Here is a 13,949-nt window from a genome sequence, read left to right on the forward strand (position 1 = left end):
ACACACGTCACAGTCAAGGTCAGGATTAGCGAGCCAGGTCCTCGTCTCTCTGGCCCACCAGCAGACCAGTAGGCCATATCATCACTGTAATTATACATTCCCCTCTTGCCCCTGGGGTATTTTACTAGAGCAAGATAATTAAGCTCTCCTTCTGGATATCTTCTTTTAATGAAATGGTGCACGTAACACAGCTTGGTATTTATTAACGATAATGAGTTTTTAAAACAATTTGAGGCAGCAGCTCACCTTTCACTTGTGCGGTTGCAGTGCATGTCCAGCATCATTCCCAATTTAATGATGCCACGCGTCGCAGGTCAGTCTCCTCTAGAAAGCAGTCTGCAGCATAAAGCACAGCAGCCTCAATTTGCAGTCAGGTCACTGAACAAAAAGCAGGTCCAGGCTTGAGCTAACATGAGCAGATGCCGGCTTCCCCCTCCGTTAGAGGTACTGGTGGCGGTTTATTAATTTTTAGAACAAGGTCACAAGTTTACTTGCTGCTGAATCTGAGTTAGCGACCTCGTACCTCGTCTGCAAGCAAACACAAGCCTCCAATATGTGACACTCCCAGTGTTTCTTAACGAGGAGAAGCAAAAATGTAAACCTCGAATTAAACCTCAGCCAGCTGAGGTTACACATTAATACCTCAGCTGCGGGAGCAGAGATGGTTTGATTAGAGCAGACCAGCTCTGTGTCACAAGGAGATCACAACAGTATAAACCCCACTTGGTGGCTGCAGCAGAGGGCTGCAGGGCACTGAGCAGGACCCCAGGGTAGAAAGAAACTGACTCGATGGGTATTTTTTAAAACTCTGGTTTCCAGTACAAATACTCTTGAAGCAATGTTGGTGCTCAAGATATGTCCTTGGGAACATCTGTGGGCAGATGTGAGGATTTTCTATATGGTTTTCCTTCTGCAGGAGGCTTGGGCAGAGCCTCTGGGAGGTCCCTGGTCTCATGCACAGACCAGACCACGTCTGGCTGTGGAGGACTGGAGGTATGACATTGGTGAGATGAAGACAGAGCCTTCACACAAAGGGTACACATTTCCACAGCATCACAGTAGGGTGGCCATGGCCAGATCCTGCCCTGTGAGGGCTGCTGCCTTCCCCTCCAACCATCGTGACTCTTCCTCAGCTGCAGATCCAGCTCCATCCTTCCTCAGAGGGTCTGAGCCAGCAGGTGGCAGAGGCTCCAGCCATCATCCCCAAAGGGAGCAGCTTCTTATAAGGGTTGGGGGCTGTCAGCAGCCAAAACCCAGGGCTTGCTCAGAGATGCCCTGCTTGTAAATAAAGCTTGCAGCAGTTTCCCACATGCCAGTCCCACCTGCTTGTGCACCAGAGGAGCACTGGGCAGCAGGCACCTCTTGCTGCTCTGTCTGCATGTGTATTAATACAAGACAGGAAAACCCGACGGGATGGCTTACAAACTGCACGGGCCCAAATCTGGCTCACCTTCCCCGGGGGGGGCAACTCCACCAAGGACTGAGGAGTCGCACTGGCTGGTGCCCAAGCTGAGCTTAGCACAAATACTGCTTAACTTTTCCATGAGACATTAGTGATTCCAATAAATCCCCGCGTAACACCTTCATTAAGCGGGATTTACTGTAATATGCTATATACGCTTTATGCCTCACCTGCATAAACAGCCATGTTAACGCTATAAATTACTGCGTTTGTATTAATGTATTGCAGGCACCTCAACCAAGGTGAAATGCTTAATGGCTTTCAGCATGCACCCGAACTGCAAGAAGTGTGTAGAGAGACAGAAAAGCTCCTCCAGCAACCGATGCAGAGTGCACAAAGTGCTGTAAGCCTTGCAAAATTATTCCTCCAAAAATAAAAAATAAAAATAAAAAGAAGAAAAGATCTAACCCTCTCTATACTCCCTCCCCCCCCCCCCCCCCCCCAAGTTTTGCATATTGCAGCATTAGCGCTAGACTTCAAGGCTTGGTAGCGGAAATTGGCTCTGATTTTCTGAGATATGCATTACATCATAGTCTTCTTTTAGGGCATTATGTCATTCCTGCTGAGACGCATTATCTCGGCTTGGCCCAGCATTAGCGATTTTTGCGGGCCTACTGCAGTGTTCCCAAAGCACTGCTGGGAACCACAGATTGAAATCTGAAGCGTTTATCTTTTACAAAGCTGAAAAAGAGGAAAGATGTTAACATCAGGCATCACTGCCTTCCTTAACCCTCTCCTGACTCTGTTTCCTGCTGGAGCCTGAGTTTGATGTCTTTGAACACGCTGTACAAATACGGTAACCTTTAAAAGCTCACATTAGAGGGGGCATAATACAGTGTTCCTTCCCACTCTCCGAGCAGTGCCCTTGCAGCTGCCTGAATAACACCTCCCCAGTCTTTACAAGGTGTCAACATGAATCAGATTGTACCTACGTGCACGGACAAGCTGTATTCCACAGGCATGGTTAGAGCACACATTGAGAATAAAAAGGGAAGGCAACAAAAAGCTTTCTGTGACTCAATCCTTATTAAAATTTTTATTTAGTATCAAGCAACCCTGACATTCTATTTTTTAGTACACCCAGAGACTGTGCCCACCTGACCAGATCCTCGTATCCTGATCCTTTTGGGGCCACAAAAGCAGAATTCCAGGAGGCTTATGCTGGAGAGCAGCTTTTATGCAGGGAATTGAGCAGATATTATCTCTTCTGACTTCAACCATGAAATTAGCAGCTCATTTTGTCTCACTGCATCCAGGGCAGGATTAGAGGCTGTGCCATGGAGGGAACAGACAGGTGCTTACAGGATAAAGAAAAGATATTCCCAAAGCCCCTGAGAATCCCAACACCTCTCTCTCCACAAAAGCACAATTACAAAGAGGGGCTATGAGCAGTAAGAGGAAATGGGAAACATTCAACCATGACTGAATTACAATTCCCTTTCTTATTATAAACTAACACTATTCATTGGAGGCCTTTATTTGTCTGCTCCATTTTTTATTTAAATTGTGTGTTTCGGTGAGTTGTCACATTTTGTTGCTTTAAGGCCCTCTGCTGCAGCCGAAGTGTGCTTTCTAGAAAGACTGCAGCAGCAACTCTTTCCATCATACGGGGATGATGAGCAGCACAACCAGAACTCGGAAGGCAGGACATCATTCAGTCCTGCCAGGGATCGCTTCCCCAGCTGGACTCAGAGCTTTGCCTTTCCTTTCAGATCGCAGCACCTGAATAAAACAGCATTAAAGATAGGAATAAATCCTCGTGTTTACTGTATGCCTGCTGTCCCCATCCTAAATTCCATGTTTGCAAAGTGACTTTCTGGCCGTAGCAGCCACCTTCCACAGGCAGAGGTTTTATGGTTTGGGAGCCAAGTGCTGTTAGTAGTTAATATTCCCAGAGAGATGCATGTGGCAAATCCCCATCCTGCTGGACTTCATAGTTGTGACAAGGTTTTGCAGGTAACTCCCAATTACATATAAAGCTGTCACCTACAGGCAGGAAAATCCAGATGGTTTTGTTAAAAAGCTGGTTGTGAGAGGTGGAAAAATGTGTTTCCAGATATTTCCACCAAAAATGCACTCATGGGATTTTTGGTATTGATTCATCTCATTGGTACAGGGTGATGATGTGCTGTAATAACTCACCCATGGGAAGGCAGTGGGTTACCCGCCACCTGAAGCAGCAACAAAGCAGCCTGAAGATGGGTGGGATTGCTGGTTGCTGAGCTCTGAAAGGTCAGGGACTAATGCCTCATATAACACGCTGGGAGATGCTAGACACACCAAGGTGAAATTCTGTTACAGACTGGTGCTTTATGGGTCCTGCATGGCTCTGGACGTTCAGCTACAATTCACTGGCAGAAGAGGATATATTGATCTGAGAGATCCACACTTCCGAAAGATGCTTTAGTTAAAGGACCACAGCAAAATGTGCTTTAAATTCAGAGCAAGTAAATACAACTACTTTTGCTCCAGACCCTGAGGACTAGTAAACCTGCAGTCACGGCATTATAAAATCAGAGGAACAAACTCTGCTGCTAATCAGTGTGGCATAAATCTGGATTATCTCAGACAAAGTAGTGGAGCTACTTTATGCAGGTTTATGCAGGTGACAGCATAATTTGGCCAATGGCACCCAGCAACGGATTAACAACAGACTGAGCTCATTCAGGTGGACCTGTGCAGGTTTTGTGCTGGAGACAGCATCCTCCAGGCTATGCAAGGAAGCCTCCTACTAGCAGGAGGTGCTGAATGATGGCTGGTGCTGCGTGGCATCTCCCGGGCAGGATTATAACTCACCTTGTCCAGGGAGATGGAAGTAGGGATGCTCTAAGCCACAGCTTCCCTGCAGACAGCAGGTCCCTCCTGATTCCCGCAGGGTGGGTGCAGCTGCTCTGATTTAGTCATACAAACACAAGGTTGGAAAGAACCTACAAGACCATCTAGTCCAACCTCTGACTTCTCATTGTCAGAGGGCAGTGGGCTCCACACCCCTCAAGCATCCTGGAAGCAGACTCTGCATTTGCAGCACCCCTCAGCTGTAAGAAAGGTGGTGAGGCTGAAGGTGAGCAATACCAGCATCTACCAGAATTAGTTAAATTCCCCTTCTTAAATATTCATTTGCCCCTGTCCTTTCCCTTCCGACATCCTCAGACATAATTTACAAAGGGATTCTTTTGATTTTAATTAACTTTAAACTCCTTTTTCTTTGCCCCCGTGGTGTAAAATTAGAAGCCTATTCCTGATTCCCCACTGAGTAGCTCTGGTTTTACAACTGTGTAGCTCTACTGATTTTACCCTTCCCTGAGCTGCAAGTCTCACTGGTGAATTTATGTCAGAGGAAGACATGAGCCTGCTGCAGCCCCAATGCTAACACCTTAACTCACAGGACTGCAGCTCACTGCTTTAACTCTGGATTAGGTGGGGAAGGAGTCTTTCTATCAATGAGTGGATCTGTTAAATAGCAATATTTTAAGGAACTGGGTCAAACTTGTTAAGTTTTCAAGGAAAAAAATGGCAAAAGTATAGCAAAGCTCATAATTTTTGTGGCTTTGACATGCAGAGATTTGTTTTACAATGCTGTACCATTTCCATTCGATGTTGAACTTCTCTATTCCTTATTTTGAAACACCGTTCTCCACTTTAAAGTTGATCCAAGTGCCCCCCTAAAAAGGGAAAAGGTTTTGGAGAACGTTAACTAAAGCCAAAATGAAGCTGAAATAGCTTTAAAAGGTCAGCCAGCATTTTGGCATTAATTCAGTAAAATTTTTCAAGCTTTCTTATTGCTTATTTGGTGGCTTTCCCACCATATTTGTTTTCAACTGTCCACACAATCACAAAGCCTGTTTTTCACCCAGCTATTTTGCACATGTCACGGGCAAGCCAGACTGAAAATGGTGGGACATGATAAAAGCCCAACCCCTTACTGTGCGCACCTGAACCTGCCCTTCGCCCCAGAGCATCATACATTATCAGACCACTGGCACAAATATCCATTTGTGGAGTGCCCACAACTTTTGGCTTCACACACAGCCCTCCAGCCATGCCCTCATCTGCAAGGAACCAGTGTTTTTGTTCATCCCCCATCACTGGAGATCATTTATAGAGAACATCTGCCTTGCATTTTATTCACATGACAAACAACATGGGTCTGATAAAAGCCCATAGTAGCTGTTCTGTTGTCCCCGACCAGCTTTGTATGAGGCTGATCTCGAAGAGCAGGCTTTCATCTGCTTGCTGCAGTGTTACTGGAGATGGGAGATTTTGGAGTGGGCTAAGAATGTGTGTGAGCAAAGTAAATTTTTTTTTTCAAAGTGTACCTGTAATGGACTACATCTGTCACTCTTTTTACAGCCTTGTAACTTAAAGGCTTTTAACTTTCAGACTATTGAGAAAAATTCACTTCAGCTGAACACTAACGCAGTCCAGCGTCCAGAGTGAGCACTCAGACCCTTGTACAAGGCTCTGCGCTCTGCTCAGTGCAACTGGAGCAAATGGACAAGGATGTACTGGTATTTCTGGAGACAGGAGTTTCTGCAATATTACATTTCACTGTAACAGTTACCCTTCACTAGACAAGTGCTCCATGTTGCATCAGCACACCACCATTAAGGGGTGAGCAGGCAGGGCTGCAGGAAGTGGTGAATTTGGGTGATACCTGGAGTGACAACACTTGGGAATTAGCAGTGTGAGGTCTCTGTGCTGGAAGCCTTGCTTTTCATCACAAATTCACTGTCAACAAGATATAACAAGAAACACCCATATATGCTCAGTGGCAAAATGTGGGAAATACCCTGCCCTTTCCCTACCTGAGTTACAGAGGATTGCAAGGAGACGTTGGATTGTACGGCAAAGAGGTGCTGGAAAGGACAGGCTCACACATGAGAGACCGGAGAGTTGGGGGCATTCTAATGATGTGTGGAAATAGCTACCAGAGATATCTGAACTCTGCTGCTGCCAGGAAATCCGTGACCCCAGGAGCCAGCCAGCACTTCATATGCATAGTCCTCCTGGGGCTGCAGCAGAGCGTGAGCAGAAGGAGCATGTCCCACATCCTCAGCCAAAAAGAGTGCTAGATTTGAAGCAGGTGCTGTGGCCTCGGGGTGACACATCAGCTTTTGAAGCTCTGCCTGCAGTGGCCTTGCCCTTGTGCCCAGGGCTCATACTGCTGCCCCAGAGCCTGATGAAATGCCAGGAGGTCAGGCACTTGCTGCATTGCCCTGAGGCCCAAGGGGCTGGGCAGTGCTCCCGTGCACTGGCCAGCCATGTTCAGATCTCTATTGCATGTACAGAAAAGAATTTCAAAAGTGGTGGAGAGGCCAAAATACCACATTAGGGCTCTTGTCCTCTTGCTGGCTGGATTGTCTTCTCCTTCTGAGCCACCTTGCAAAGTCTGAGAGGGGCCCCTCTGCATTCTCTCCTTCTGTAGAGCTGAAAACCTGCCCACCCACACTCTAGTACCTCTTTAAAAAGAGAGGCACCAGGAGCATGTCTCAGCCACGGGGGAGCCTCCTGGGTGCAGGAGCACAGAGACATTGCTCTTGGGAAGGAGCAACTTCTTTCAGCCATGAAACAAAGGAGGATCAAGACCCATCTGTAAAAGTCAGTGCAAGCGAGAGCCACCTGTAACAGTTTGCAAAATGCAGCTGATGTCTGGAGCCCTTCTCCTCAAGCACAGGCAGCAGCTGGCAAAGGGGGGACAAAATAAGGTGTTTTCCCCAATTTCCTTCCTTTTCTTTGCTCTCCCAGCAGAGCTGCAGGCTAACTGTAAGGGAGCAGAGTGAGCTCAGCTGACACAGTTTTAGAAATGAACTCAGTGAGGTGAAAAGATCATTTTTCTCTCCTGACATTTTCAAATACTTAGTCGCTTAATTATCTGTTACCAGAATGTCTCCCTATAAGCACCAGCAATTTCACCCATTAGCAATTAGTGAGAACAGTTATTCTGCTGAACTTTGTGCAGTTGAATAAACAGATTAATGCCCATCCCTCTGATTATGACTACATGGGGCAGATTCCCAGTTGGAGCAAGCTGACTTAGCATTATTCACATTAACATTTTACTTGTATATTTTAAAAGAATTTTAAAAAGCATATATCTTTTTTTTTTTTTTTTCTCCTTTAAGAAGAATGACTTTATCTCCTCCTACTTGGGTAAGCTAGCAACTATATGCTCTTTTGTCATGCAAAAAAATTCAGCAATGATCCAGCAAACAGATAAACTTCTGCCTTGCACATATTCTGGCTATAGACATACACAGTTTTATAGAGAGCAGCCTGTAAAAATCTGAAATATGCCAGATTGTAGTGAGCTTTAATGAAATAGCCTTCACATTACATCTTCTGGCTCCTAAATATCAAAACAATTCTAAAGAGAATGACTTCTAATGAAGTTAGACAGCAAGTAATAATTACACTGGACAGGTAAAATTGTCAGTGGAGGACTCATACCACAAATGTGATATTGTAATTAGATACATTTTGTCATCTGCAAAAACAAACCTCTGTCACTCCAGAAACTAAACAATCAGTTTCTGTCTTTCAAAGTCTGTAATACAGCAAATTCAGCATTTGTAAGTTAGCTGTTTCTGTATAAAAATCAAGAACAGCAAGAGACTAAAGAAGAGGTCTGGCAATCTTTAAAGGAAAAGAAGCATTCTTTAGAAATGTCTACAGTAGAGGAAAAAAAAAATCAGAGAAAAGTCCCCTTTTCTGTGTTTCTCTGTGTTTTCCCTTGCAGTTCTGATGATCCATTTATAACAATGTCCCTGAGAACTTATCTCTCCCTTTTAAAGCTATTTCAACTTTATAAAATGTGCATGATTTCTGCCATTAATTTGCAAGGTTTTCTTTAGTAAGAACTGCATGCTAGTTACAGGAACAGTGTCTTTTTTTTTTTTATTATTTTTATTTTTTAATTAAGTTTAAAAAAAAAATCAAATGAAGTTTAAAATAAAAATAAAAAATAAAAGTCCTTAGGGCTGCTGCAGAAAGCTCTGCATGGTTTTGATGAGAGCTGGGACCTTGACATCAGCAGCATCTGTGCTCATGTCTGTACCTACAGTGCAGCTCTCCTCTGCCATTGCCTGTTGGGCAGTGTGGAAGAGACTTAAAACACATGAGCCAGCATGGCTCCAGCAGAGAAACTCAAGATACCTGATCGGGTGTCATAGAATCATAGAATCATAGAATATCCTGAGTTGGAAGGGACCCTTAAGGATCATCAAGTCCAACTCTCGACACCGCACAGGTCTACCCAAAAGTTCAGACCATGTGCCTAAGTTCACAGTCCAATCTCTTCTTAAATTCAGACAGGCTCGGTGCAGTGACCACTTCCCTGGGGAGCCTGTTCCAGTGTGCAACCACCCTCTCTGTGAAGAACCCCCTCCTGACGTCCAGCCTAAATTTCCCCTGCCTCAGCTTAACCCCGTTCCCGCGGGTCCTGTCACTAGTGTTAATGGAGAAAAGGTCTCCTGCCTCTTGACAACCCCTTACAAGGAAGTTGTAGACTGCGATGAGGTCTCCCCTCAGCCTCCTCTTCTCCAGGCTGAACAGGCCCAGTGACCTCAGCCGTTCCTCGTACGTCTTCCCCTCCAGGCCTTTCACCATCTTCGTAGCCCTCCTCTGGACACTTTCCAACAGTTTCATGTCCTTTTTATACTGTGGTGCCCAGAACTGCACACAGTACTCGAGGTGAGGCCGCACCAGCGCAGAGTAGAGCGGGACAATCACCTCCCTTGACCTACTAGCGATGCCGTTCTTGATGCACCCCAGGATACGATTGGCCCTCCTGGCTGCCAGGGCACACTGCTGGCTCATATTCAACTTGCTGTCTACCACGACCCCCAGATCCCTCTCTTCTAGGCTGCTCTCCAGCGTCTCATCGCCCAGTCTGTACATGCAGCCAGGGTTTCCCCGTCCCAGGTGCAGGACCCGGCACTTGCTCTTATTGAACTTCATGCGGTTGGTGATCGCCCAGCTCTCCAACCTGTCCAGATCCCTCTGCAAGGCCTTTACGCCCTCATTTGAGTCCACAACTCCTCCAAGTTTGGTGTCATCAGCAAACTTGCTCAAAATACCCTCTATTCCTACATCCAGATCATTTATAAAAATATTGAAAAGTACCGGCCCTAAAATGGAGCCTTGAGGGACCCCACTGGTGACCGCCCGCCAGCCTGACGCAGCTCTATTTACCATAACCCTTTGGGCCCTGCCCGTTAGCCAATTGCTCACCCATCGTATGATTTTTTTATTTAGCTGTATGGCGGACATTTTGTCCAGTAGGATCCTATGGGAAACCGTGTCAAAAGCCTTGCTGAAGTCCAAAAAAATCACATCAGCTGGTTTCCCTTGGTCCACCATACGGGTGATCTTATCATAAAAGGAAATCAGGTTAGTGTCCAAAACCCCGGGCTGGCTGCAAGCCCTCCTGGCCCAGCTCAGAGCCCCCAGGCATCCAAGGGCACCCAGACATGGGGACAAGGCTGTGCCCAAGCCGGGGTGCACATGGGGCACGCGTGATGGCCCTGCCGAGCACTCGTGCCCCACTGCCCTGGTGGTTGTGAGGGTCCAGTACCCACATCCATATCCAGGCCATGTCACCTCTGTGGTGACATGATGGTGAAGGCAAATGGAGATTTCGCAGCTGAATTTAAATGCCTAAAGAAGCTGATAATATTCTCCGCCATCCCCTCCCTGGTGTGCTTAATGCCAGGTGGAAACCCACCATGGTCCTTTTGGGGCAATTGGTGTAGGAGGCCAGCCTCCACTGAGGGGCAGCTTCTCCTTCAGGCACAGAAGGGACAAAGCCAGGGGGGCTGTGGGCTCACAGAGGGTGAAATTCAAAGTCTGGTAACGGAGGTGGTGACCCCTCAAGAAGCAAGCAGCCCCACCAAACCACTACAGAAAGCCCGGGTATAACTCGGCCCCAGTTGAATCCCAGCCTGGCAGCTCCCAGCACACCCTAAGGGACCCAGTTAGGCTGGGGCCTCCTCTCAGAGCACGGTTCAGCCACCTCCAAGCAGGATGCAGGTACTGTTAACAGCTACACACTGCAGAATGAGGATTTTTATTTACAGGCTCATATGATTTTAACCCTTGGATCTCGGAATCATTCACTGTGTGCCATGCCTCTCCTCAGCATTGGCACCAAGGTAGGTCTAACACAGGTGTAATATGAAAGCAGAAAACACCCTTCCATGAATGAAAACTGTTAGCAGAAAGCCTCAATCTCATCACTTGGCAGCAAAGAGCAGTGTATGGGCACAGTGGGCTCATTTATTTATGAGAATGTTTACCTTTTTGCAGAGGGATCTGCAAGGTCAGGCACAGACACATCAGCTCAGGATGGAGGGAAGGCAGGAGACCATCCACTCTCCCTGAACCAGGAAGGACACAAGGGGGCAGGACACAGCTATCCAGCTGTTCTGGAACAGGCTCCTCTCTCATCCCAGAGGAGCCCATGGGACAGGCTCATAAAAGCAAGTGATCCTTACCTTCACCCCACACACAGGGACACATCACAGGTGAGAAGAAAACATAGCCTTCACACAAGCAGCATCTTACAGAAAAGATAAGTGGCTGGAAGTGTACTGTAGTGGCAAAAAGAGTGGATGCCCTCACAGCAGCACACCAAGCCCTCTCATTTAACCAAAAGAAGAGCAAGCAGCTCCCTGTGCAGCATGGCATCTTCACATGCAAAGAGCTGAGTTGTAGGACAAATCCCACAGCCTTGTGTGGACCCCAGAGACCAGGAGTGCACCCAGCAGCTTGCATTGCCCCAGGATGTACCTTCCCATCCTGAAGCAGTGACTTTTACATCTTCAACTTTCTGTTCCACAGATGTAGACATAGCTCACCAGGGCTATACAGATATTCTGGATTTTGACCTGACAGCTGCTATTGCCTTTAAGCTATCTTTCTGTATCAGCTTGTTCAAAACATACCAACAAACACCAGTTTCCTGAGGTAGTCCTTTAAATAGCTTTTCCCAGTTGTGTATATTCTCTCTACTATCATTAATGTTTGGGCTGTTTATAGCTAGGATTTTCTGGGAAGAGGTTTGTAAAGCAAAAGCATAGCTGTGCTGTGCTCCCTCAGCTGCAAGGTCTACTTGAAGGCAACATGCATCACCCAATACTGTTGTTCAACAGCAATTCAAGGGCCTCATCTGCTGTCAACTGATGAGGTTGCCCTCGCAGTTCAGGACATGTGAACCTTGGCACCAAATGCCAGCAAAGGTGAAAGGGAATAGCCAACAGGCTATGGCTTTCTTACAGCTATTTCTGCAATGTGTCATTTAAGTTAAATGGATGCCTGGTTCTTTTCCCCATTCAATCTGAAATGCTTCCCCACAGTGCTGACAAGATGACATATCTGGAAGCATTGTTTTTCAGCAGCTCTAAACTTAACAAATGAGTAAGACATGAGCCATATGCTCAGAACAAATTTAGGTAAATTTGGGGAAAACCTGTCCCTGTGGGAATGTCCCTTTCCTCACTCTATCTGCTACAGCATGCCCTAAGTTGGTTCGAATTCCTCCAAGCCTTGAAGCTGATTGTGTCTTTCTTCCTGGCCACCACTGCAGTGTTCCTGGGCAGGCAAGGACAGTGTGCAGCACATACCATGCATTGTGCACAGCTCTTGTTCCCGGTGTTTCACTGGGACACATTGACTCCAGCCATAGCTCAGCCACAGGGCCCTGCACCTTCCGCTCAACCTGAGCTGTCCCATGGGTAAGAAGATCCCTATGCAGATGAAGAGGCCATGCAGGAAGGTCTTGCAGACCCACTACCATGTACAAAGTAACAGCATCAGGCCTTGCTTAGGTTGGGGTGGCAAAGGCAAAGAAATATAACCTAGGGCACCCACAACTTCACAGATACTGCACTGAGAATTAACCAAAAACTGTGCTTGACTGTCAGGAACAACCTGCTGAGCTTTTTGAAGGCTGAGCAGACATTCCTCTCCCTTGAGTTCAGTGTATGTCAGTGCCCACTCCTCACCTGGTGCAGCTGCAGGTGGGTTTGGTGCTCCCCAGCACAGTGCATGGCACACATCTCTGATGGAGAGAGTAAAGGAATTGGGGGAGCATCATGAGCTAGAGCATACAGGTGGTAGTTTGTATACTGTCTGCTTTTGCTTTTTTATTCAGCTAAGGTGGTGGAAATCATTTAATGATCAGGATGTTCACGGGCTGATGGCAGCCAGGGAATATTTAGTAAACAATGGAACTGACACCAGTTAACTTGCCTCCCAAATATTTGCTAGTGTGCCGAAATCCAGTGGAAGACAACAGAAGTAAAGTGAAATGGCAAATTAAGCATTTAATTTGCCATTAAAAACAACAACAACAACAAGACTGGCGGCTAGAAAATGTGACGCCCATCTTCAAGAAGGGCCGGAGGGCAGACCCGGGAAACTACAGGCCTGTCAGTTTGACCTCAGTGCCAGGGAAGCTCATGGAGCAGATCCTCCTGAGAGTCATCACGCAGCACTTGCAGGGCAAGCAGGCGATCAGGCCCAGTCAGCATGGGTTTATGAAAGGCAGATCCTGCTTGACGAACCTGATCTCCTTCTATGACAAAGTGACGCGCTGGGTGGATGAGGGAAAGGCTGTGGATGTGGTCTACCTTGACTTCAGCAAGGCTTTTGACACCATCTCCCACAGCATTCTTCTCAAGAAACTGGCTGCTCTTGGCTTGGACTGGCACACGCTTCGTTGGGTTAGAAACTGGCTGGATAGCCAGGCCCAAAGAGTCGTGGTGAATGGAGCCAAATCCAGTTGGAGGCTGGTCACTAGTGGCGTCCCCCAGGGCTCGGTGCTGGGGCTGGTCCTCTTTAATATCTTCATCGATGATCTGGACGAGGGCATCAAGTGCACCCTCAGTAAGTTTGCAGATGACACCAAGTTAGGTGCGTGTGTCGATCTGCTTGAGGGTAGGAAAGCTCTGCAGGAGGATCTGGATAGGCTGCACCGATGGGCTGAGGTCAACTGCATGAAGTTCAACAAGGCCAAGTGCCGGGTCCTGCACCTAGGGCGCAATAACCCCAAGCAGAGCTACAGGCTGGGAGAGGAATGGTTGGAGAGCTGCCAGGCAGAGAAGGACCTGGGAGTGATGGTGGATAGTCGGCTGAATATGAGCCAGCAGTGTGCTCAGGTGGCCAAGAAGGCCAACAGCATCCTGGCTTGTATCAGGAACAGTGTGACCAGCAGGGCTAGGGAGGTGATCGTCCCCCTGTACTCAGCTCTGGTGAGGCCGCACCTCGAGTACTGTGTTCAGTGTTGGGCCCCTCGCTACAAGAAGGACATCGAGGTGCTTGAGCGGGTGCAGAGAAGGGCGACGAAGCTGATGAGGGGCCTGGAGAACAAGTCCTACGAGGAGCAGCTGAGGGAGCTGGGCTTGTTCAGCCTGGAGAAGAGGAGGCTCAGGGGCGACCTTATCACTCTCTATAGGTACCTCAAGGGAGGCTGTAGCGAGGTGGGGGTTGG

At 47.4% G+C, this 13,949-nt stretch overlaps 1 long non-coding RNA gene across 1 annotated transcript in view; it reads right to left on the reverse strand.

The window, feature by feature from the left end:
• Positions 1-482: 482 nt before the first annotated feature.
• LOC311427165 overlaps positions 483-13,949 on the reverse strand; it is a 69,469-nt gene continuing 56,002 nt past the window's right edge. The window contains exon 5 of the long non-coding RNA XR_014687231.1: positions 483-528. This is a non-coding gene — a long non-coding RNA (uncharacterized lncRNA). The remainder of the gene's footprint in view (positions 529-13,949) is intronic.

The sequence above is a fragment of the Aythya ferina genome (assembly GCF_964211825.1).
Source record: "Aythya ferina genome assembly, chromosome: Z".
In the NCBI taxonomy this organism is placed as follows: domain Eukaryota; kingdom Metazoa; phylum Chordata; class Aves; order Anseriformes; family Anatidae; genus Aythya; species Aythya ferina.